A 27207-nucleotide genomic window follows, 5' to 3' on the forward strand; every position below is an offset into this window, starting at 1 on the left:
GTCTGAGGGACTGAGTCATGCCCCTCTTCTCCTTGTGATCACGTTAGCACAGCTTGGCTACTTCTTCCAAACTCCAGGGTGGTGCTGTCTGATTTATTCCAGGTAGCAGGCCAGTCAGGGATTCGGGCGAAGTGAAGCCTTTGGGATGTCTAGTGGCTGTTCACTGTTAGAAACTTGTGGTTCTCAGAGCGGGTCATCTCTCTGGATATCACCACATTTCTCTGTGCTAAATTTGTTTGCAGTCTATTAAAAATCACAGAAGGTATACATGATTGAAAAGTGCACTGTTTTAAGTGCAAGTAGTCAAATTTAAGGTGCATCTGGGTACCTGCTATTAATGTTCCATAGTGGTCATTTATTTATTCCGCTAACAATGAATGAGTTTAGATTCTGAGGCAGTCATTGCCCTCAATATTAAGAATATAAAATCCGAGACGTGTCCTCTTTCTTCAAAAATCACACAAACTTTTATAAATCACAGCAATGTTTTTTTTGGTTGTGTCTCATGTTGATGTATCACAAAATCAATACAATATTGTAAAGTAATTAACCTCCAATTAAAATAAATAAATTTATATTAAAAAAAATTGGACACACTTAAAAGTTTTTGCAGAGCAAAGGAACCCATAGACAGAATGAAAAGACAACCTACTGAATAAAGGAAAATATTTGCAAATGATGTGACTGCTAAGGGGTTAATACCCAAAACATATAAGCAGTTCATACAACTTGACTTCAAACTAGCAAACAAACCAATTAAAAAAATGGGCAGAAGATCTGAATAGACATTTTTCCCAAGAAGACATACAGATGGTCAACAGGCACATGGAAAGATGCTCAACATCATCAATCATCAGAGAAATGCAAATTAAAACCACAATGAGATATCACCTCACATTGGTTAGAATGGATATCATCAAAAAGAACACAAATAACAAATGTTGGCAAGGATGTGGAGAAAAGGGAACCCTTATATATTGTTGATGGGAATGTAAACTGGTACAGCCGGTGTAGGGAACAGTGTGGAGAGTTCTCAAAAAGCTAAAAATAGCCACCATATGACCCAGCAATTCTATTGCTGGATATATATCTGGGTAAAATTAAAACACTAATTTGAAAATATATATGCACCCCAGCATTCATAGCAGTATTATTTACAGTTGCCAAGATATGGAAACAATCTAAGAATTTATTAACAGATGAATGGTTAAAGAAGATGTGGCACACACACACACACACACACACACACACACACACACACACTGGACTATTACTCAGCTGTAAAAAAGAATGAAATTTTGCCATTCATTTTTGCAATAATATGGAAGAACTTGGAGGGTATTATGCTAAGTGAAGTAAGTCAGACAGAGAAAGATAAGTATTTTATGATATCACTTACATGTGGAATCTAAAAATACAAAAAATGAGTGACTATAAAAAAAGAAACAGACTTACAGAAGGAAGGAACAAGCTAATGGTTACCTGTAGGGAGAGGGAAGGAGAGAGGGGCAAGGATAGGGGTATGAGATTAAGAAATGCAAAACTATGCATAAAATAAATAAACTACAGGGGTATATTGTACAACACAGAGAATATAGCCAATATTTTATAATAACTATAACTGGACCCTAACCTTTAAAAATTGTGAATCACTCTGTTGTACATCTGAAACTTGTATAATATTGCATATTAACTCAATAAAAATGAAAAGAATCACACAGAATTGAGAGAGACAGGCAAATAAAGTGGAAATTATAAAAGAATATACTAAATGCAGTGAACAGAAAGCTTCAGGGATGGAAAAAAAGGTAACCCTTGGAACAAAGTTTTGAGGGACAAGAGGAATCAGTTGGACTCAGGAGGAGAATGGACATCCCACAAAGAAGGAATGGCCTGGATACAGGCCTGTGTGGTAAAACACAGGTTTGCTTAGAGGAAATACAAGTAGTTCTGCTTGGGTCATGACACAAAGAGTGTGTTGGGAGCAGTGATGAGGGCTGAGCAATGGGAAGAATGCAGATAGGAACTAAGTAATACTTGTCGCATCCTTACTATATGCTGGATAGAGTTCTAAGCCCTTCACCTGTTTACTTCATGAAATCCCCATGAAAACCTGCTACTGCTAAGTCACTTCAGTTGTGTCCGACTCTGTGCGACCCCATAGACGGCAGCCCACCAGGCTCCCTCGTCCCTGGGATTCTCCAGGCAACAACACTGGAGTGGGTTGCCATTTCCTTCTCCAATGGATGAAAGTGAAAAGTGAAAAGTGAAAGGGAAGTCGCTCAGTCGTGTCTGACCCTTAGCATGGACTGCAGCCTACCAGGCTCCTCCATCCATGGGATTTTCTAAGCAAGAGTACTGGAGTGAGGTGCCACTGCCTTCTCCCCATGAAAACCTAGGAGATAGCTTAATTCTACTTTGTAAGTGAGAAAACTGAGGCATAGAAACATTGAGCACTTTGTCACAGAACTAAGAAGAGGAAGAGGTTAGAAGTGAGCCCTTGTAGTCTGGCTCTAGAGCTCACTTTGAATCACTGTTCTTGGTTCTTGTGTACAAGGAAGTTGAACTTTATCCTGAAAATTCTGATTTATTTTAGACACAGGAATGACCTGGACAGAATTACGTTCTGGAAAGGTCACATGGAGAGCTGTGTGGAGAGTAGATCATAGGGGAGAGAGGTTGGAGGCCTTTGACATAAATCTAGGTGAGAAGTGATAAAAACCTGAAACCCACTGGTGACAGGGGCCGTCATCAGAGGTAAATAGATTCAAAAGGCATTAAGCGAGTAGAATCTGTGGGACTCCAGCTAATAGGATTTAGTTGTTGAATGAGGAGATGGAATTTATCTCCTAAGTAAATAGATATTACCATTCATAAAGAAGAGCTGGTTAGGAGAAAGAATGGTAAGGTATTTGATTCCTGTTGAGTTTCCAGTTTCAAGGGAAATCATGGGTGTGGTTTAATTTGCCTAGAGTAACTTGTAGAGTCTGAGGGTTGTAGAAGGACCTTGGGGATTATAGGCACTTAAGAGATAAGGAGAAGAAAAAAATTTACAAAGAGTGATGGGACCAGGATAGAAGAAATCCCAAGAGCCGCAGGAGTGCTTGCTTTATGTAGCACAGGCTTTGGCAACATTGATCACTGCGACTTTTGGGAGAGTGTTTCCATTGAAGTTGTGGTATCAGAAGCCTATGAAGAAGGGATGCAGAACCTGTAATGTGCCCTGTCTTTCCAGAAACCTACCTATGAAGTGAACTTTAGCCGTGCATCCATATGAGTTAAGTTCTTGAAAACACATCAGGAAACATTTGCAGAAACCTGGAGTAGTGAGGGGGCTTCCCAGGTGGCACAGTGGTAAAGAATCTGCCTGCCAATGAAGGAGACTCAGGTTCGGTTCCTGGGTTGGGCACATCCCCTGGAGGATGGCATGGCAACCCACTCCAGTATTCTTACCTGGAGAGTCCCCGTGGACAGAGGAGCATGGTGGGCTACAGTTCATGGGGTCGCAAAGAGTTGGACACCATTGAGTGACTGAGCACGCACACATGGAGTAGTGAGGCTGGAACATGACTTGCCCTTGGTATATGGGTAGTACTAAATTTTAGTCCCTGGAGACATATTGAATAGGACTAGTTCAGATATGGACCCGGTACTGTGGAATGTGAAGGGAAGCAATATATTAATATTAGGTGTGCAATCTGTGGGCAGTGTCGAGAAGAAGAATTGGGCCCTTTCTGTTGACCTATGCCAGCTGCAGGTGTTGCCGTTTTTGGTGCCTCTCACCGATTTGCTGAGCACACTTCTCAGATGCAATGGTTTCGCCAGGATTCAGAATGCTGTATTGAATCAGAATGGCAGCAGGCCACCAAACAGTGACCATGTCCCTTTTTTTGATGCAAGCTTGGCTGTGGGAAGTGCTTTGGAGCTTTTTATTGGTTCAACCACTGAGTTGGTTGCTACTGGTTGTTGTATAAAATCCACTTTTTCATCACACGTCACAATCATAAAGAGAAATGGTCCACAGAGTAAGGAGACAGTGCTTCAAAATGACGATATTTTTGATATGTGATCAGCTCTTGGAGTACCGACTTATTGAGATGTTTCACCTTTTCAATTTGCTTCAATTGCTGAGCGACACCAGAATGGTTGACATTGAGTTCTTCGGCAGCTTCTCATGTAGTTGTGAGAGGATCAGCTTCCATGATTACTCTCAGTTGGTCATTGTCACCTTCCAATGGCCTGGCCACTGTACTCCTCATCTTTAAGGCTCTCATCTCCTCTGCAAAACTTCTTGAAATACTACTGCACTGTATGTTCGTTAGCAGTTCCTAGGCCAAATGCATTGTTGATGTTGTAAGTTGTCTCTACTGCTTTACAACCCATTTTGAACTCAAATAAGAAAATCCCTCGAATTTGCTTTTTTGTCTAACATCATTTCCATAGTCAAAAAGTACATATAAAATAAACAGCAAGTGATAATTCATTAGCAAAAACTTAAAGCAAGGACTGCACATTAAATGATGTATAACAGAACCACAGTAATTAAGAATGTATTCTAATATCAAATGGCAAATTTCAACAACGCAAAAACCGCAGTTACATTTGGACCAACCTAATAACATAGGTTCTGCCCTCAATTTTTATTCCAGTTATAGGGAGAAGACAAACATGGGAAACTAAGAGGAAAGATAAGAGAGATGTCAATCAGTAGGTTGTTAGAGAAGGAGAGATTTTGCTGGAGTCCTTGAGGATGCAGAGAGTAAATTCAATTCCATCCTGAATGATGGAGCCAGGGAGAGTCTGGGGAGCATGGTATGAGCTTTGACGTGGAAATGTGCAAAGGGCCTGGGGGAGGAAAGCAATGAGGAGCCCACCTCGTGCCTCTCATACTCAGGGTTTTCTTTTCTCCAGTTGTCTCCTTTATCACATGCCTTTTCCGAATCTCCTTTTTCAGAAACTTTCTACATGCCCACAACCTGTGTTGCCTGGTCTCTGCATCCAAGAGACTCTTCTGTATCACTTCTGCCTACCAAGAGGAGGGCATTTGACATCTGCTACCTGTTCTGCCTCTATTCTTTTTTAGACTTTCAACTGATTCTTTTCTTTTCAGCATTGCCCAGTGGCCCAAGAAGGTCACCAAGGAGGTGGATGAGAAAGCTGTGGTTGTGGCTGGGGAAAAAAAGGCTCAGATGGTCCCACGTGTTCTGGATGCTTGGATCACGCCGGGAGCCCTTTTTGCTGGAGATAGAAGTTGTTCTCATAGTTTAACTGCTGTGTAACAAACCACCCTGAAACTTAGTGGCATTAAAACGATAGCCTTTTTATTTTATTGTGCTCTCCATGTTGTAGATGAGCATAGTAGGGATGGCTCATTTCTGCTCTTCAGTGGTCTGGAACTCATCTGGAGTGGCTGGGGCAGCATGCAGATGTGGGATTCTGTGACTGTCTCTAGCTGTTGGCTGGGTCTCTCTCTTCCCTGCATTGTGTCTGCTGGGCACTTCTGGTGCCTGGCCTGGGATGCCTGGTGTAGCTGGGACCGTCTTGGGGCTGTTTACTCCACACACAGCCCCTCAATATGGCTGACTTGAGTTTCCCCACAGCATGTCAGTCTCAGCATACCTGGATTTTTTTCCCCCAATATCCTTCTAGAAGAATTGGGTGGGAGCTTTGAGACTTCTTATATACTAGTCTCAGAATGAATAAATGTCACTTCTGCTACATTCTGTTGGCCAAGCAAGTCAGTAAGGCCATCCTAGATTGTTAGGCTCTGTGAAAGTCCTGCTTTTTCTGCATGGCCACAGGAGAGAAAGGAACCACTTGTTTAATTGATATGTTCCTGACAGAAAATAAGTCCTCCAAAAAGTTTTTGAGATTGTTACAGTTCTTGTGGGGAAGACCCTTATTCAGTAGCTTAGAGAACCCTGAATCAGGAGCCAAGAGACCTGGGTTCTGGCTCTGGCTTTATCGTCATCTGACCAACCTTAGAGGAACTTTGACCTATTAATTAATATCTTGACCATATTGGTTGTATATTTTACTCTACTCGACCAAGACCCTGGGTTGAATGGAGATACACTGATTATAGGAAATAGAGAATCTCTCTCAAGCATGTACACAAATACACAAATTCTTATATTCTCTATAAACTGCAGAAAGAGTTGAAACTGACTATAATCAGGCGGACCTTGGTCAGATCCTGTTTCTGCCACTTATAAACACATGGTCTCCCAATCTCATTTTCCTCATCTGTCAAATGTGAGGATAAGACTGCATACCTGGTTAATGTGTCACCCATATAAAGTAAAATGTTCCATGTCTGTTTGGACTCATAGATTCTTATAGAATTATCATTGTCATTCCAATTTCTTGCCTTAGTAAGAGTCAGAATTTCAATAATGTCTGGTTAGACTTCTTTTCCTCTTCCTTATGCCATGTCTGATCCTATTTTGACATGTTTTCTTTATCACCAAATTCCATTGGCTGGAGTGTGTGTAGATATATGTATTTGTGAGTTATGCGTTCTTAGGCTTTGAGCTGGGACTGTCTAGACCTACTTGATGAATAATGTGGTGTGGGACTGTGCATACGTGCTGGACTCTGCATGGGTGATTTAGATTCAGAACTGACCTAAGAAACCTGATTACTACTCAAATAGATGATCACATAGCCTTTTTAAGAGAATAGACTTGGTTGAAATTCATATCTAAATATGGTCTTCTTGGAATTTACCTTACTGCTCCTTGGAGATGAGCAGGGCTCTGAGATTTTATTTTCTTTAGCATGCTGCACCTTGACTGCAGAGGTTGCCTGCTCTTAGGCCCTGCTGTCTTCTGCTTATATATAATCATGGACTCCTCCCCACTCGAGCTTGGTGTGCTGAGCAGGCATCCAGTGAAGGAGGAAAACCCAAAGCCTGTGTCAGGACATATAAATAAGTAAAGATGTTTCCAACATGCATAGAGTGCTATTTCTCACCCCTGCACCTTCAACAGAAGCAACCATGTTGGATGTTGCATTTATTTAAACCCTTACTGCTAATGATAAGGGCTCTGTAAACATGTCCTGTTTAGCCCTTACTTCGTGTACTGTTGCCTTTCTGAGGTCTTTAATTCAATGAAATAAATTACTTAAAAAAAAAAAAAGAGCTTTGCAGCCTCTTAGAACAGTAAACAAAAACAGTTCAGGTCTTTTCAGGAACCTGAAGCCAAAGGATGGCTTGTTGTTTTGGTCTCCAGGAAGAGCTGGTACAGAAGGAGGTATTGACCTCGCTGCTTTGCCTGGCACCCACCAGGTCCCTTCCTGGCGCTTACATTCCCTAAACATGTAACTTAACACCTGTCCTTCTGCCAGCAAACAGAGCTCACAGTGATGGCTGAGCCCCTCCTGTGCCGGGCCTCCCAGCTGCTCAGGACCCTTTCTCCTATGACTTCAAACCCTGACAAACCAGAACCAGAGAATACACATTCCCCCCACCCCAGGATTCTGATTTTGGGACAAGAAAGAATTCAATCAAAAAACAACTCTCAGGGGGCGGTCCTGGGATCAGTGCATCCCTCTGTTTCTATTTTCAGAACTAGATGAGGAAAAAAGGTATAAGGATCATTGAGCCCTTTGAGTACCGAGCAGCTTCCGTCTCTGTCAGAGGTGGTCATGATCTGAATGGGATCTTCTCTTACTGTTTCAATGCCCTCCCATGTGACCTACAGTTACACCCCTGCTATTTCCATCTGACATAGCCAAGCTGAATCTCTGGTAAGTAAATAATTAATTTGGAAGTTGGGGATGGCGGTGGAAAAGTCAGCTGTGATGGGCTCAAATGACAAGGCCCAAAAGTGATAGCTGCTCTGGCCTCTGAGAGGACCTGTCGGCTCTGTTAGACCCGTACAACCCTGTCTTCAGGCCTGTCTCTCCACATTATAGTCAAGGGACTGAACTCTTCATCCTTGAATCACATCATTGTCCCCAATGCTTGTACACACTGGGCCAACTGGTGTTTTCATTCCTAAGTCCACCAAGCCTGTGCACGTCTGCGTGACTCATGACAGAGAGGAGTCTCAGTTCCAATATCTCTGTGGGTTTGGGGAGGGGTCAAGCTGTGAATAAACCATTACGTGGCTGATTCTACATCCTTCTCTTTTACCACAAAAACCTCAATTTCCCTTTCTGTGGAAAATAAAACCCTCTTTCAGTGCCCTGTCAAGGGGACTGTGGCCTTTGAATTACAAGCTGTCCTCAGGAAATTCTGAAGATGAATTGGCTTTTGGATGGAGTGGTTGGACAGCCTCTGCCCACTGTCCACTGGAGAGTAAGGAGTCTTCACTTCCATCCTCTCTGACCTCCCTGCCAACTTCACGTGTAGATGAGGAAATTGATCAGTTTGTGAATGATTTGTGAATCCGCAGACTTGTGGCTGAGAAGCCCTGAGGCCATGTACTGTAAATCAGCTGGATTGGAGTTGCCTCCCTCCCACTGCAGTTCAGGGCTTCCATGGAGCTAGGGGAAGGAGTGAGTGAGGATGGTACTGCAAATCGCAGATCTCAGCAAATGGGTTCAAGAACAAGGGCTGAAAATCAGAAGACCTCTTGAGGCCTTCTCCAGAGGACTTTCCAGAGCACAAGGTGAGATAATTTTTAGAAGGAGATAAAAGAGCAAGATCAGACACAGACAGCATAAAATTTTGTATACCATAAATGTGATATAAGGGTAATATGTGATGCTTATTGCTAGACGGAGTTTCTGCACCCTTTCATATATCTGGATTTGTCATTTGTGAACTATTAATTAACTCCCTACTCTGTGCCAGTTTTAGCTTCTTCCCTGGGCCTTCCCAAAGACTGAGTGTACATCCTGCTAGCTGTCTGCTCTTTGAGCTTTCTTGTGTACACTGGTAGTGTGTGGACTGACTTTGTTGTTTATTTGCTAAGTCGTGTCTGACTCTTTTGAGACCCCATGGGCTGTAGCCTGCCAGGCTCCTCTGTCCTTGAGATTTCCCAGGCAAGAATACTGGAGTGGGTTGTCATTTCCTTCTCCAGGGGATCTTTCCGACCTAGGGATCGAAGCCATGTCTCTTGCATTGGTAGGCGGATTCTTTACCACTGAGCCACCTGGTAAAACCATGGATTGACTTAGGCCCTTGTAAATGCCATTGATTTTACAAGACATAAAGGGACAGTGATATAACTTAGTATGATGTTCAAAAAGGCTTCCGCATTCACCCAAACTGTTATTTAAAGACTTGTCTCTCACTATTTTCTGAGTGGTTTGCTCATTCCCTGGCTATTTCCCATTTCCATTCTTCTGTTCACATTACTGTGACCTTAAATGCCTTCCTCTCCCTTCCTCATTGGGCCAATAGTCACCTTTGCATGAAAAGTCCCCTCCTTCCTGATTCCTCAGCACAGCTTCCTTTCCTGAACTCCTAGCACACATTCACCAGTGTCAGTTGTTCAGTGGCAAAATGTCTTCCCATTGTCACATTTCTTCTTTTGAGCTATTTAAATTGTTTACTTTTTATGTTGCTCTCTCCCTTTTAGATTAAGAAATCTCTTTTGGGGTTAAAGGGTTTAATTTATTGGTATTCCCTGCAGCACTTTGCATAGCACCTTATACATAGTAATTTCCCTGGTGGCTTAGATGGTAAAGCGTCTGCCTACAGTGCAGGAGACCCGGGTTCGATCCCTGGGTTGGGAAGGTCCCCTGGAGAAGGAAATGGCAATCCACTCCAGGACTATTGCCTGGAAAATCCCATGGATGGAGGAGCCTGGTGGGCTGCAGTTCATAGGGTCGCAAGGAGTCGGACATGACTGAGCGACTTCAATTCAATATACATAGTAAGTTATTCAGTGAGTACTAATTTACTATATGAATAACTTCTGGACAGTATAAAATTACGTTATATTCCATTCCTCCATGTAAGGAATTTTGCTCTACAACAAGCAAGTGGAGATGAGGTTATCTGTACATCCATGTAGAAATCTATGTAGAGATATTTATTAATTAAACATTGTGGAGTTAAAAAATCAAAGCTAAATTTTTCAATATTTGTTGGATAATAGCATCCAGAGAAAGGGGATTTGGTATGGGGCAAAGAATTCAGTTGAAATGTGCTTAAAGGTGACCGGTGGAAGCCTGAGATTGTGAGTTCAAGTCAAGAGGGATTGTAGGTTGAGTATGAACAGTGGTCTGTGATAGTGGGGAGCTGAATTCAACAGTGCCCCTTCCCAAGCATTCTGTAGCTTCCTTTGAAGGAGAATGCTCTCCCTTTGTGGAAAATGAAGAGTATAATTAATTGGAAGAAAAAATGTTGAAATTCAGGAACTTGACTCAATATTGACAACACTTGGGCACATAGATGTTTAACAAGAACAAAGAATGATTTCAATAACTGCTCAGAAGGTGACGGGTCAGGCTGCAAGAAACCAAGAAGGACAGAATAGACTTCAGATGAAATCATCAATGCCAACCAAAGCACAGGTGTGGGACCAGACCTGCATGTTGGAAACTGATTTCAAGCAGTCATTTCAGTCTATTGGGTAAGGCGGCATGACCGTCTTTTATATGAGTTCAGGTGGATGGTTTCCTAGCATCAGGAGGATAGATTTGTGCTTTGAAGTGTTTCCCCCCACCCCACCGCATATTTAATAGCACCAAACTCTACTAAGCCTTGAGCCAGTGGGCTGGAATAATAATCATATTTGTTTTAGGCACACAATTTGGGATTTGATAAATATAACTTTTATTTGTGTACATTTATGGTTCAGCCTATTTCTGAACTATGACCTCTGAAATATGAAATTATGGACCACTCTATCAAAGGGATCCGTTGAATTTGAATGGGGCACTGGTGCATAGCAAGCATGTAGTGAAAAGGTTTGGTTAGGAAATGTGAGCCTTGTATTCTAGTTCCTCTTCTTCCATTTATTAGCAGTTCAGCCTCAGGCAAGTCATGTAATTTCCTAGGCTCAGTTGTGTTTTCCTTACAACTAAGGTTGTATTAACTGCCTGAGGTTAGAGGTCTGAACCTCTATTAAATCTGTTAAATTTCCTTTGTATATCTAAATTCTTTGATTCCATTATTTAATGAGACTAATCTTGCTTGCCAAATAAAAGTTAACTGAATACATACATCTTAACAAATAAAAGCTCAACTGAACTGACATTGCAGCAACAAATGCCAAATGTTCAAAAGACTAAAGATTAAGAAGGGAGACGCCTCTGAGATAGAGGTGCCCACAACCGGTTCTCCTGGGCACAAAGTAGGTCAAATACCAGAGTGGCCGTGTTTTCCTGGGTTGAGAATGAGAAAGATCAGGGATGTCTTTAGATAAGATTTTGGATAAAACCCTTAAGTTAGCATGGTCTTTTCTTTCTCATTTAAGTCTCACCAATACATCATGACTTCCCACAAGTTTCACAAAGGACAGAATAGTATGAGGTATTCCATACCTGCTGCTCCTGAGTTCAAGAAGACTCCAGAAAGAAGTTCTCTTTGGCTTCTCATGGGGCTGTTTCCCATCAAGTATCTGGGCTGGGTGCAGCCTGAAGAATGTATACTGCCATCCTCAGATACTGTGGTTTGAAGGAAAGACCATATTCCTTCAGTGCTGTTTTAGTAGCTGCCAGCTGGTGCTGCCTTGAAAGAAGAGAGAACAGTTTTACCTTCAAATGCAGATCAATCTACTGGTCTTTGGGGATGGCCAAGGAAAGAAATGCTATATTCATTAAGAATATTAGTATCAACTCTTTCCTGAACATAAATTGTCTTTCTCTTAGCCTAGGCCCTATCAAGTATGCAGAAGAACCCCCCAGACATGGTCCTCAACAGCACAAAATGATATTGCTATTGAGAGACAAGGTTTATAGCTCTTAGTGAAAGTGAAAGTCACTCAGTCGTGTCTGACTCTTTGTGACTCCATGGACTATACAATCCATGGGATTCTCCAGGCCAGAATAGTGAAATGAGTAGCCATTTGCTTCTCCAGGGGATCTTACCAACCCAGGAATTGAACCCAGGTTTCCCACATGGCAGGCAGATTCTTTACCTGCTGAGCCACCAGGGAAGCGCTTATAGCTCTTAGGGTGACATTATTCTAAGTTGGGAGGATACTGTCATCTTGTCTAAGAAACCTTCCCTGATGACATCAACCCACTGTGCTCTTTTCACTTTTCACACAGTCAGTATCATATTGTTGTTATTGTTCAGTCACTAAGTTGTGTCTGACTCTTTGCAACCCCTTTAACTGCAGCATGCCAGGCTTCTCTGTCCACTATCTCCCGGAGTTTGCTCAAACTCATGTCCATTGATTCAGTGATGCGATCCAACCATCTCATCTTCTGTTGCCCCCTTCTCCTCCTGCTCTCAATATTTCTCAGCATCAGGATCTTTTCCAATGAATCTGCTCCTCATACCAGGTGGTCAAAGTATTGAAGCTTCAGCTTCAGCAGCAGTCCTTCCAATGAATATTCAGGGTTGATTTCCTTTAGGATTGACTGCTTTGAACTCTTTGCTGTTCAATGGAGTTTCAAGTCTTCTCCAGCACCACAGTCCACCACCAAGTCCAATTCTTCGGCAGTCAGCATGCCGTATGGTCCAACTTTCACATCCACACATGACTACTGGGAAAACCATAGCTTTGACTATATGGACCTTTGCTGGCAAAATGATGTCTCTGCTTTTTAATATGCTGTCTAAGTTTGTGATAGCTTTTCTTCCAAGAAGCAAGCATCTTTTTTTAATTTCGTGGCCACAGTCACCATCCACAGTGATTTTGGAGCCCATGAAAATGAAATCTGTCACTATTTCCACTTTTCCCCCATCTATTAGCCATGAAGTGATGGAACCAGTTGCCATGATCTTAGTTTTTTGAATGTTGAGTTTTAAGCCAACTTTTTCATTCTCCTTTTTCACCTTCTTCAACAGGCTCTTTATTCTGCCATTAGTGTGGTATCATCTGCATGTCTAAAGTTACTGAAATTTCTCCCCGCAATCTTGATTCCAACTTGTGTTTCATACAGGCTAGCATTTCTTATGATGTACTCTGCATGTAAGTTAAATAAGCAGGGTGACAATATACAGCCTTGCTGTTCTTTCCCAATTTTGAACCAGTCCATTGTTCCATATCTGATTCTAATTGTTGCTTTTTGACCTGCATACGGGTTTCTCAGGACACAGGTAAGGTGGTCTGGTATTCCCATCACTTTAAGAATTTTCCAGAAATCATTGTGATCCACACAATCAAAGGCTTTAACATAGTCAATGAAGCAGAAGTTTCTTTGGAATTCCCTTGCTTTTTCTATTGATCCAGCAGATGCTGGCAATTCGATCTCTGGTTCCTCTGTCTTTTCTAAATCCATCTTATACATCTGGAAGTTCTTAGTTTATGTGTTGTTGAAGTCTAGCTTGAAGGATTTGGAGCATTACCTTGTTAGCATATGAAATGAGTGCAATAGTGTGGTACTTTGAACATTCTTTGTCATTGCCTCTCTTTGGAATTGGAATAAAAACTAACCTTTTCCAGTGCCGTAACTGCTGCTGAGTTTTCCAAATTTGCTGGCATATTGAATGCAGCACTTTAATAGCATCATCTTTTAGGATTAGAAATAACTCAGCTGGAATTCCATCACCTCCACTAGCTTTGTTCTTAGTAATGCTTCCTAAGGCCCACTTGACTTCACACTCCAGGATGTCTGGCTCTAGGTGAGTGACCACACCATTGTGGTTATCTGGGTCATTAAGACCTTTGATGTACAGTTCTTCTGTGTATTCTTGCCACCTCTTCTTTATCTCTTCTGATTCTGGTAGGTCCTTGCCGTTTCTGTCCTTTATGTGCCCATCTTTGCATGACAGGTCCCCATGGTGCCTCTAATTTTCTTCAAGAGATCTCCAGGCTTCTGCATTCTGTTGTTTTCCTCTATTTCTTTGCATTGTTCACTTAAGGCTTTCTTACTTTCCTTGCTATTCTCTGGAACTCTGCATTCAGTTGGGTATATCTTTCCTTGTCTCTTGCTTTTCTTTTCTCTTCTTTTCTCAGCTATTTGTAAGGCCTCCTCAGACATTGAGTTTTCCTTCTTGTACTTCTTTTTCTTGGGGATGGTTTTAGTCACCACCTCTTGTACAGTGGTACAGACCTCCATCCATAGTTCTTTAGGCACTCTGTGTACCAGATCTAATCTCTTGAAATGATTTGTCACCTACATTTTATAATCATAAGGGATTTGATTTAGGTCATACCTGAATGTCTGAGTGGTTTTACCTGCTTTCTTAAATTTGAGCCTGAATTTTGCAATAAGGAGCTGATGATCTGAGCCACAATTAGCTCCAGGTCTTGTTTTTGCTCACCATGTAGAGCTTCTCCATCTTCTGCTGCAAATAATATAATCAATCTGATTTTGGTATTGACCATCTGGTGATGTCCATGTGTAGAGTCATCTCTTGTGTTGTTGGAAGAGGGTGTTTGCTGTGACCATTACGTTCTCTTGACAAAATTCTGTTAGCCTTTGCCCTGCCTCATTTTGTACTCCAAAGCCAAATTTGCTTGTTACTCCAGGTATCTCTTGACTTCCTACTTTTGCATTCCAATCCCCTGTGATGAAAAGAATATCTTTTTTTTTTTGGTGTTAGTTCTCGGAGGCCTTGTAACTCTTCATAGAATTGTTCAACTATCTTCTTTGGCATTAGTGGTTGGAACATAGACTTAGATTACTGTGATGTTGAATGGTTTGCCTTGGAAATGAATGGAGATTATTGTTTAGTTTTTGAGAATGCACTCAAGTACTGCATTTCAGACTCTTTTTTTGACTATGAGGGCTACTCCATTCCTTCTAAGAGATTCTTGCCCGCAATAGTTGGTATGATGGTCATCTGAATTAAATTCGCTCATTCCTGTCCATTTTAATTTACTGATTCCTAAAATGTCAATGTTCACTCTTGCCATCTCCTGTTTGGCCACATTCAATTTACCTTGATTCATGGACCTAACGTTCCAGGTTCCTATGCAATATTGTTTTTTACAGCATTGGACTTTGCTTTCACTACCAGATACATCCACACATGGTCATCGTTTCTGCTTTGGCTCAGCCTCTTCATTCTTTCTGGAGGTATTTCTCTGTTCTTTCCCAGTAGCATATTGGACACCTACCAACCTGGGCTGCTTATCTTTCAGTGTCATATCTGTTTGCCTTTTCATGCTGTTCATGGGGTTCTCGTGACAAGAATACTGAAGCAGTTTGCCATCCCCTTCTCTGCTGCTGCTGCTGCTGCTGCTGCTGCTGCTGCTAAGTCGCATCAGTCATGTCCAACTCTGTGCGACCCCATAGACAGAAGTCCACCAGATTCCTCTGTCCCTGGGATTCTCCAGGCAAGAACACTGGAGTGGGTTGCCATTGCCTTCTCCAATGCATGAAAGTGAAGTCGCTCAGTCGTGTCCGACTCTTAGTGACCCCATGGACTGTAGCCTACCAGGCTCCTTCATCCATGGGATTTCCCAGGCAAGAGCACTGGAGTGGGGTGCCATTGCTAGTGGACCACAATTTGTCAAGCCTCAACTGGCAGAGATATGTCCTTCAGCCACTCCATGCAGCTGGATGGCATGCCCAGCACCCCGGTTGTCCCACTGCTGATTCTCGTTGATGTGTAAACCTTCACCAGCTGTTGGATGTTGGTCAGTATGCCACTTGTGGACCAAGGCAGAGGCCCTGCATCATACTGTTGGTAATACAGATTTTGTCATATCTCACTCTTTCCATTTTTCATTCTGTTCAAATCAGCATATATTTCAATTACCTGTAATGTCGCATATACATTTTATCACTGTAGTAACTCTAGAAATTTATCAAAGCAAAGGCTTTGAGTCATATTGCTCTCATAACCTGCTGTGCTTTTGGAACAAGATGCTGACCCACAGTTGCTGACCAGGAATTTGTTGATTGGTTTACTGCCACCATGATTCTCTTTCTCAGAGAGTTTGCATGATTTGCAGTTATTTGAAGGGATGACATTGCTGGGAAAGACAGGACTAGCGTGACTGAGAGATTTATTAGTATCTGGAACTGTCTTGTAAAGCCTTCTGCGACCTCCATTGTGCCCTAGGCAAACTTGGCCACTCTGTTCTCTGTATTCTCTCTCTTCCCCCTACACACTTGGTTGCCCTCCTTCTCCAGTTATTTGTCTACTTAATTATATCACCAGTGTTGATAACGGGGCCTGGCACATAGTTGACACTTAATGCCTGCGTGCATGCTCCATTGTGTCTGACTCTGCGACCCCATATACTGCAGCTGCCAGACTCCTGTGTCCATAGAATTTTCTAGGCAAGAATAGTGAAGTGGACTGCCATTTAGTAAACCTTTGTAAATGAATGCATGTTAAAGAATTAATTAGTGAATATTGAGATTTTGGAGCTCAGATGGTAGTTCAGGTTGAGAAGGAGGGGCAAATTTGGTTGCAAGTCTGGCAGGTTCCTTGGTGAGTAATGGTTAGCAGACCTGACTTGCTGGAATCCTTTGTTGAGTTTATCTGGGTCAGACCTTCTTGGATGGTCCTCTTTTGTGATCCAGCAGAAACTACAGGACCCAGCCTGCTTGGCTTATTGCCTAGCAAACAATATGTTAGTCTCTACAACATGTTAGTGGATTGATTGCTGAGGTGAATATGCCCACTTGGACACAAATGGTTACTTGGTTACCTGCTGTATGAGTGGAAACACTGGCAGTCTGGTTTCTCCATGATATGTAGACTCATATAGGCTGTCTACGCGCGCGCGCGCACACACACACACACACACACACACACACACACACACCATATATCACTAATAATTTGCTTGAGAGTACATTGTGCTTACTTGTTAAAGGCCACAAGATGTAGTATAAAATCCATTGCGTTCAGAATTAGAAGACACAGATTCTACTTCCAAGTCTGGTCTTTCCTGAGTGTGTCACCTTAGCAAAGTCACTTCTCTGTTTCCAGCTTCTGTCTGTAGGATAAATTCATACACTGCATGATCTCAGAGTTAAAGCTGGGAATTTCCGGATAGAATGGGTTGCTACTGAAATCAGTGAGGTTCCAGTTGCTGGTGGTGTTTTGTAGTAGGAATTCTGTGCCTTAGAAGTGTGGTATTGTTAGATGACCATCAGAGCCTTTCCAATCTGAGACTCTGCTGTTATAACTTTCAGCTGGTTTGAATTGCGTTGGCATGGGCCAAACTGATGTCAGGAGAGGGAGAGGGATTACATTTTTTGCAGCGTACCACTCACAAGTGAATTAATTATCTGCCATGGCTGTTTTGATAGTGACAATGTCGTCTCCATTGTGTGTCGCTTTTCGAATTCTTTTTTCAGGCTTGTTAATTGTTGGGCATCTGTATATCCAGAAGTACACACAGCTCCACAAGCTCTTATGCCCATGCCCTTTCTCTTTACTCCTTTGGCTCACGGAGCCCCTTAGGACTTGCCATTTAAACTGGGGCCACGGAGCCCTGCACTGTGTCCTTCTGCAGGAGGCTCAGTTACCACTCCAGCGCCACTCAATAATTCAGTTGCTCTTGTGTGGAGAGTGATGTTCACTTTGTAGTCATATGTGTCTTGTGTTGAGCTCTTTTCATTAATTCAGCAATCCTGTCCTCGCATCTGTGCTGCCAGAGACCTTTATTAACATTAAAATACTTCTGAAGCGTCATAATCCTAAGAGCAAAATTATGACATTGATTATATTTATTTGATTTTGTTTTCCTGAACGCATAGGAGAACGAAGTTACATAGTAAGAATAAATATTTGTGTTTGCAAGAACATACATAGGTTCATGTGCACACATACAAGCACATACCTACACATGGACACAGAGTTGCAACTTCTGTTTAATTTCCTATTGCTGCTGTAACGAATTACCATGAATTTAGTGGCACAAGACAAAACAAATTTATTACCTTAGAGTTCTGGAGATCAGAAGTCCGAAACAGGACTCCCTGGGCTAAAGTCAAGTGTTGACAGAGTTACAGTCCTTCCGAATGCTTTAGAGGAGAACGTTTTCTTCCCCAGATTCTAAAAGCAGTCTGCATTCCTTGGCTAACTGCTCCATTCTTCTGTCTTCAAAACCAGTAATATCCGTTGGGGTTCTCCTCATACCCCTCTTCCTCTGAGAGTACTTTCCTCTTTTACTTTTAAGGAGCTTTCTGAGAGTTTATTGGGCCTACCTGGTTAATCCAGGGTGCTTTCCCTATTTTAACGTCAGCTGATTGATTAGTAATTGATTAGTAATTGATTAATTATATCTACAATGTTAATTGCCCATTGCCATGTAACATAATATACAGGTTCTGGAGATTAGGATGTGGGGCATCTTTGGGGAGGGGCATTCTTTATTCTGGCTGTGCTCAGTTGCTCAGCCATGTCTAACTCTTTACTACCCCATGGATTGTTGCCCATCAGGCTCCTCTGTCCATGGAATTCTCCAGGCAAGAATGCTGGAGTGGGTTGCCAGTCCCTTCTCCAGGGGATCTTCCTGACCCAGGGATCAAACCCAGGTCTCCAGCACTGCAGGCAGATTCTTTGCCATCTGAGCCACAAGGAAAGCCCATTATTCTGCCTACCATACCTTATTGTAGTAGTGGTAATAACTTGGGTTACCAGAACATCAACAGTCTTGCCATGCCTTTACCTCCTGTCTGTGACTACACCCCTAAGCACAGTCCTTTACACTTGAAAATGAAAATAGTTGTGTTTTGCTTAATCAGATTTGGTATAATTTGTGGAACTGTTGGAGTCATAACATTTTAAAGATCTGTTTTAATAATAAGATATTTGTATGTAAATACTTGTATGTAAATATGTAAAAAAGTCTAAATATTTTCATTCATCAGAGGTTCTGCAAAAATCTCTTTTTCATTGTCAGTGATATCTGAGTTTGGATTCAGGTCCTTCACATTTAAAGTATTCTGTAAAGGGTCATTTGCCTTTGTTATTTAATCAAATGGATAAAGATACAGAAGAGGTTGGCAGTGTATTCATTAAACTTACAAAATCATATATTAGGTCATAGTCCAATAAGTGTGCACTGTATCTTGGCTGGTGTCTGAAGCCCAGGTTGGAGTAATTCTAGTTATTGAGCAATGACTTGACACTCGTGGAGTTGCAGGCGCACATGTGGGGAGTGGGGAGTTGCCCTGCGGCCTTCTGTGATGATCAGAAGAATAGAGTCTAAGAAATAGACTTTGGTCAGAAAAATAGTTTGGTACAATCACAAAAACTGAAATATAGATCAATGGAAAAAGATAGAAAGCCCAGGGATAAACCCGCACACCTATGGACTCCTTATTGTTGACAGAAGTTGAGAATATTCAGTGGAGAAAAAGACAGCCTCTTCAATAAGTGGTGCTGGGGAAACTGGACTGCTCCATGTAAACTAACTGGAATACTTCCTAACACCATGCACAAAAATAGACTGGAAATGGCTTAAAGACTTGAATGTAAGGCCAGAAACTATAAAACTCTTAGAGGAAAACATAGACAGAACACTGACATAAAGATCCTCTTTGACCCACTTCCTAGAGTAACGGAAATAAAATAAAAAATAAACAAGTGGGGCCTAATTAAACTGAAAAGCTTTTGCACTGTAACCAAGGTGAAAAGACAGCCAGGTCAGAATGGGAGAAAGTAGTTTCAAATGAAGCAATTGACAAAAGATTAATTTCCAAAATATACAATCAGCTCATACAGCTCAATATCAGAAAAAACAAAAAAACTCATTCAAAAAATGGGCAGAAGACCAAAACACACTTTTCTCCAAAAAAGACTTACAGATAGCCAGGAAATACATGAAAAAGTGCTCAACATCACTCATTGTTAGAGAAATGCAAATCAAAACTACAATGAGCTGTCAGCTCACACCAGGCAGAATGGTCATCTTCAAAAAATCTACAAACAGTAAATGCTGGAGTGAATGTGGAGAAGAGAGAACCCTCTTGCACTGTTCTTGGGAATGTAAATTGATTCAGCCACTATGGATAACAATATGAAGATTCCTTAAAACCTAGGAATAAAACTACCATATGTCCCAACAATCCCCCCCATGAGAAAGCTGTAATTCAAAAAGATGCATTGTACCCCTCTGTTCATTGCAGTACTGTATACAATAGCCAAGACATGGAAGCAACCTGTATGTCCATCAACAGACGAATGGATAAAGCCGTTGTGGTACACATATACAATGGAATATTACTCAGCCATGAAGAGGAACCAGTTTGAGTCAGTTGAACTGAGGTGATGAACCTAGAAGCTGTTATACAGAGTGAAGTAAATCAGAAAGAGAAAAACAAACATCATATATTAACACATATATATGGAATCTAGAAAAATGGTACTGATGAACCTATTTGCAGGGCAGGAATTGACACACAGATGTGGGGAAAGGATTTGTGAACACAGCAATGGAAGGAGAGAAAGGGATGAATTTTGAGAGTATCATTGAAATATACACATTTCCATGTGTAAAATAGCTGGTAGAAAGTTACTGTATAACACGGGGGATTCAGCACAGTGCTCTGTGAAGACCTACAGGGGTTGGATTGGGGAGAGAAGGGAGGTTTAAGATGGAGGGCATATGTGTATACTTATGACCGATTCATGTTGTTGTACAGCTGAAACCAACATAACATTGTAAAGCAGTTATCCTCCAATTAAAAATAAATTAAAAAATGATACAATGATGATACTTATTCGCAAAACAGGAGACTCATACATAGAAAACAAACTTACGGTTACCAAAGGTGATAGTGAGGAGGGGTTGGGGAGAGATAAATTAGGAGTTTGGCATTAACATTACTATATATAAAATAGATAAATGTCAAGGACCTACTGTATAGCACAGGGAACTATATTCAGTATCTTGTAATAATCTATAATAGAATAGAATCTGAAAAAGAATATATATACACACACATATATATATGACTGAATCACTTTCTTATACACTTGAAACTAACACAAGATTGTAAATAAACTATACCTCAATAAAAGTGGTTAAAAGTAAAAGTTAAAAAAATGAAAATAAATCTTTGGATCACCCCCTCCACACACAGAAAAAGAAAAGTGGTACATTTCACCTTTACACTAAGGGTCACATTATGCATTTTATATACTGTGGTCATCACAACAGGAAAGGAAACAGCAAGAAAGCTGATATCAGTATAGTTGAGGACTGCCACTGTTTTAACTGTCATCAATTACTTCATCTCCTCATGTTTGGAATAGAAGTGATTCCTGCTCAGTTTATCTCAAGAATTAATATAGAGACCACATATAGTGTGAATGCACTTTGAAAGTGTCGAGTATTGAATTTCCAATACTTCAAAAGAAAGTGGAACAGAAGGGGAGAGGGCGAATTGACATGAATTAATTCACTCTCTGACCCTGTGGTTTTCACTACGTTTGCCCATGGATGCTGGAAAAAGAGACTCTCTTTGTTTAGAGTTACAAATCCTGCACATGAGTTGATGTTTCATTAATTGGTGGGACATCATTTCTGGGATGGAGTTTGAGTATAGGATAGAAGGCATGTATGGTTGGTTAGGGTGAGCTCAAGTTGTAGGATCTGTTATCAATTTAAGCATTTTCAATTGTTTTGAGTTTAGTGTTTTATCTCAACATTCTACATTCACAAAACTTTATTGGATGGTTCTATAGGCAAGTTAAACCTGTACTTAGATAAATTGGAACTTACATTTTGATTTTTCTTTTTTTTTTTATTTTTTCTTATTTATTTATTTATTTTTAATTTTAAAATCTTTAATTCTTACATGTGTTCCCAAACATGAACCCCCCTCCCACCTCCCTAAGAATTGAATTGCCAGTCTATGTCTGATGCAGGATACAGCATGCTTGGGGCTGGTGCATGGGGATGACCCACAGAGATGATTTTTCTTTATTCTTGTAAGTGTGGAGCCCTACTATATTCTGGGGCTTCCCTGGTAAAATTGGTAAAGAATCTGCCTGCAAAGAAGGAGCCTGCTTGTAATGCAGGAGACACCACCATTGTACCTTAAAGTGCAGGCTGGTAGATTCTAAGATCATAGAATGTTAGAGATTGGAGTGACTTAAACATTGTCTGGCCCAGAGGATTTTTTAAAAATTATTAAAAAAAAAAGGCAAAAATTGGGCATTCATTCAATGTGATATAATATTTTCATTCAGTCAGGGAATATTTTAGAGTACCTGTTCTGTGCCAAGCTTTGATCTAAGTGCTAAATATACCAAGATGAGAGACTCAGTGCCTGCCTGTGAGGAATTCTTGGTCCTTAGAGGAGATAGGTATTAAACAATTAGTGTTCAGTGCTCCTGCTGGGTCTGGCTGATAGGAGGATATACAGGATAAACCGAGAACAAATAGGAAATGTCCCTAAGATTGCCTGAGGGTAAAAAAACAAAGCTAAGTGTTTTGTATCTCTTTTCTCTAGCTAAATAAAATAAGACTAGGTCCATAAGAGACTAGCTCTTATTGCTTGCCCAATCAGAACCTCTTTTCCTTTCTCATTCTCTGTCAACCTATGATCCTGGAAGTCTAAGATCTATTTTTTACCATCGTCCTTCTTATTGTTATTATTTATGACGGTCATTGTTTTAACTGCTCCAAGGAGATAATTGCCTTAGTTGCTAAGGCAACCCAACATATTGGGTATAAGAGCAGCCAGCAGAAAGGGTTTGCCAAATTGCAGGGCTGGGTGGGAGGTGTGGGGTGGGAGAGCAAGGAGCTCAGCTGTGGAGCTTGAAAATAGCCATGTTCAAATTATCTCTGCATTTCTTCCACTGAGGAGCGTGAAGCCACTTGGAATTCGGTGCCTGCCAGCTCCTCAGCTACCCCGACGCTTCCTGTTTTCAACCCAGCTAGTGCACTCTCTCTCTCACCAACTGTCAGTGCTCGGCCCAGGCTTCTTGGGCCTGGTTTCCAGACTCACAACTCCTATCTGCTGCTATTCAACCCTAGAGATGTTCTTGTTCTTTATTTCTGGAGCCTGCAAGGGTGGAGAGGTAGGGGGTTTAGAACCCCTCTCTAGACACTGCACGTTGTCTATTTCAAACAGACCACAGTCTTTAGTGGTCTTGCTCATACTATAGTCTCCTCCCTGGCTTGGAGAGGGGGGCACGTATGGACTGATGACAGTGAACTTTTCTATTTTCACTTTTGAAAATTGGAACATCTTGGGAGATCAGCTTTGCTGCCCCCATCAAGTAGATAAGTTGACGCTGAGGGAGAAGCAGGCATGGTGACATGGTGATGCAGCAAAAGTGGCTGATTTAGGCATTGAACCTCAGACTTCTTTCATCTTATGCTTATTCAGTGCCATTGGTTATTGTCGTTCGTTACTATCTTAGTCTGAGGTCTTCAGGTGGTTTTGCTTTCATCTCTTGTGTTCTCTCATTAGCTCATTTTTGTCTCCTGGCTCCTGATCCTTTGCCAAGATAGGGAGTGGGTCCAGAGAGGATACTGGGGAAGGAAGATGCAGGAGACAACTATATTTCATTGACTAGTTTTGCTTGGCAACATTTGGCCATCCAGAAGCAGCTTTTGCCATGAAATAGGGTAATGGGCATGGGATAGGGCAAGATGACAAAAAGAAGGTTTGAATGGATGTTAGTGACTTCTTTCGGCAACAACTTTCTCCTCTTCTTTCCTGCTCCCCAAGCACACATGCTTAGCCCCAGGATATCTGTGGGGAGGGCCAACTTGCCTCTGTGTCCTTAGCAGCCTCCCGGGTGTCTCCCTAAGTGTGTCCCAGCACCTTCCTCTAGAGCGCAGCCTCAGAGTTGATCTATCTGAGCAGGTTAAATAAACAGGTCTGTGTTTGGGTTAATTATCACTGGTTCTGTTGCTCTCCATTACTGCTCCATCCGGGCCTCTGGCCAAGGAGCAGATGGGAGAGGCTACATCATCACCCCTGCCTCTTCATTGTGTCTGGCTCTCCCGCCTTCTCTCTCGCTCTCTCTCCCTCTTTCCCTCACCCTCTCCCTCTCTCTCTCTCCCTCCCTCCCTTTCCCTTCCTCATTTTCCTCCTTCTTTCTCCCTCCTCTCTGCCCTCCCCTTGCTTCCCTGCTTTCCTTTCCCCTCTTCCCCTCCCCCTCCCTCTTTTTGCTCTTTCTGTCTCTCTCTCTCTCTCTCTTTCTCTTTTTGGCTGAGCAAATAGGCCAGATGGCGGTGAGGGGAACAGACAACAAGTGAGGCATGGCATATGGGGAGCTTGTTTAATTTCGGCTCCTGTAGGGAAGTAGATTGGAGGAGGTGAGCTACAAAAGCAGAAAATGGAAAGGGGAAGGGTAAAACACACACACACACACACACACACACACACACACACACACACACAACAACTGACCCTTCCAAGAGGGAAAGTGGATTCAGTTTACTCTTGTGGGCCAGTGGAATCAGTTGAGAATGAAGTGACTCTAAAGCAGAAAGTACCCTTTTTGCGTCTTGAAGTTTTATCCCTCTCCTCCAGCTATCCCACCTCATGCCATACTGCCCAGGGCTCTAGCTCTAGAGGATGGTCGGAGAGGGGCAGTTGGGAGGTGGGCAGGATTTCTTATATAATGTGGTAAATGGCTGGCTGTTCATGTATCAATTCCAGGAAGAAGTTTAGCCAGTAATTTAGCAAGAGCAAAATAGAGGTATCTGTGGCTAAAATAAGGGGCTGAAGGAAGACTGGCCTGAGTTAACCCAGGCCCAGCTTCTACTCAGAGCTTCTTGCTTGGTTTCCTGTGCCTTCTCAGTTTGATTCAGCTCTCTCTGGGGCAGCTGCCCACGTAACCATGCCTTGTTCTGCAGACCCTGTCCACTGCCTGTGCCGACATGGGAGAGCCAAGGCAGGATGGTGGAGGGAGGTGTAAGGGACTCGATGGAAAGTCCTTTGTTTTCTATCAGAGTTTATTTAACCTTTTTTGGTGGCTACCTAGAATGTCAAACTTAAGGCAGCTTTACCTGGAGTTTCTGGAGAGATTCTGGCCTTAGCACATAAAATGGCCCACAGATCAGTCAAATGTCATCTGCTACCCACAGCAAGGTTCCACTCAGCCATTGCTGGGGGCCTTGGATGCAGGTCGAATTCAGCCATCCAGGGGAGACTGGCCTGGTGCAGCGCTGAGTTTCTGGCACTGTGGTCTCTGACTTGGTCTCTGAGACTGGGAGAGACCTTGGAGGCTTCAACAATGACCCTCAGCACAATCCAGGCTCCTCTGCTGTAGCGGCAGCTTGCCCCCCTTCCCTGCAGGAGCTTCCCCAGCTCCACCAGGCAACCTGTTCGGCAGCTGATAACCGGATTAGGCAGCAGAATGGGGCAGATGAGTACCTCCAGGGGCCCTGCCTGGGAAAAGGGGCTGCCTGGCCTGTCGTGGGGGCTGCCACTGTCAACACCCTAAGCTGCTGCCTCGGGCGGGATATTTGCATGTGTGTGCGGCTACTGTACGAGCTGTGCCTGGAGCCACTGGGAAAAGCGGGCGGCAGAGGTTCACACGGGCCAGGGCTTCACAAAGCCCGAGGCCAAGTGGCGCAGTGGCCCTGGCCAGCGAGTGTCGCGCACTGAGTCCTGACGGTGGCCAAGCGCCTGTGTCCTGGAGGGCGGGAGCCGGCTCAGCTACCCAACATGCTGCTTCCTCCCCAGCCTCCTCTGCAGAACTCTTCTTGCTTGTTTTCATGGGCAGGCTGCTGGTTTGATCTCCCCTGAATGCTGTCCCCTCATTTGAGCCTTCGATTCTGAGAAGATTCGAGGCATTGTCCAGGGTGGCGGGATGTCGGATTGATTTCGGGGGCCTTTGTGTGGACGTGGGGCTCCTGAATGAAGCTGTTATGCGCGTCTGGGGCTGGCGGGCAGGCTGTCCGGCTGCAAGCTGGGCCTCCCTTTGTTGTGGGGGCCTCATTGAGTCCACGGAAGAGGCTCATTTCAGGGTGATTTACTACCACCCAAACACCAGCTGTCTCCTGTGCTGCTGCGCGCCCTGCCCGGCCCCCTCTTGGGGGGAATCTCCTCCCCTTCTGAAGCTCTCAGAGTCCCCACTCTTTCTGTTAAACATTGTATGGAATACACTCATATTCCTGTATGTATATATGTGTTCGTAATATATATTTGTATAAGTATAAAAAAATGTATGTGCATGTATATGTATATATACATATATATTCTTTTTTTTCTTTCTTTTTTAATAGAGAGCCCTGGGCAGAGGCAGGGGAAGGGGCAGGTAATAAAGCTGCTGTGTGGGGAACTGTGTCACCAGGGTTTGGATCTCAGCTCTGTCTCTCATTAGTTGTCTTACTTTGGGCAAGTCACTCCATCTCTCAAAGCCAGCCTTTTCATTGGAAACAAAAAAAAGAGAGTTCTCTTTTGATAGGAAATACTCAATTGTTTCTTGAAACATTAAGGTCTTTTTAAAGCTATGAGAGAAAAGAATGCACCATTTTACTCTAATGATTTTATAAAGCATTGTTGAGTGAGAAATAAAGCCACAAGGCAATGGGAAGAGGAAGCTGTGCTAAAGGAGAAAACCTTTCCACCTTTCTAGGTGATGTGCCAGGGGCAGAGGGCACCACATCCAGACTTGGCTCACCCTAGGGTCTCAGAGTCCAGGGCTATTAAATAGGAGCCACAATCTGTTGAAAGTGCTAAATGGACATCAAAGAGAGGCACAGGAGCAAGCCTTGGGGTCAGGGAAAGCTCCTGGAGGAGGTAATGCAGGATTATTTTTAAGTTCAGGGTGGTCTGTAAGCGAAGAGGCTGGGAGAGTTTTTCCAGGGAGCTTGAGTGCACAGCGTAGTGGTGGCCATCCCGCTGTGGACAGCCATCCCTGATCTCAAAAGCTGATACGCACCAAAGAGCAAAGGAAGGGTTTGGATGGAGGTGGAGGACATGGTCAGACACATAGTGTAGAGAAGCAAGTCTGCCTCTTTCATTTTAGCTGGTTTGAGGGTAGATTGTCAGTCAGCCAGAAGACAGTTTAGAAGGTGACTCTAATAGTGCAAGCATGACTAGAAACTAAGTGTTGGGGCTTCACAGGAGCACTGACCAGGGTGGAAGGGAAAGACATCTAGGTCGTGTAACTAATCTCAAGACTGGTTTGATGCAGGGAGTTGGAAAGACAGGTGTATCAGGTGTACAATGATATACATCTTTATGTAAAATAGGGCAAAAGTTGTGCAAAATTCAAAGCATTGCTAGCCTGGCACAGAATAAACA

At 42.7% G+C, this 27207-nt stretch overlaps 1 protein-coding gene and 1 non-coding gene across 3 annotated transcripts in view; both read left to right on the plus strand.

The window, feature by feature from the left end:
• The window catches only part of SETBP1 (SET binding protein 1), a 381560-nt gene that overhangs the window by 24559 nt on the left and 329794 nt on the right, over nucleotides 1-27207 (plus strand). The window lies entirely within an intron of this gene.
• On the plus strand, nucleotides 9619-9690 carry TRNAC-ACA (transfer RNA cysteine (anticodon ACA)). The gene has a single exon. It is a non-coding gene; the product is annotated as a tRNA-Cys (tRNA).

This window comes from Capricornis sumatraensis, chromosome 21 (assembly GCF_032405125.1).
Source record: "Capricornis sumatraensis isolate serow.1 chromosome 21, serow.2, whole genome shotgun sequence".
Lineage (NCBI taxonomy): Eukaryota > Metazoa > Chordata > Mammalia > Artiodactyla > Bovidae > Capricornis > Capricornis sumatraensis.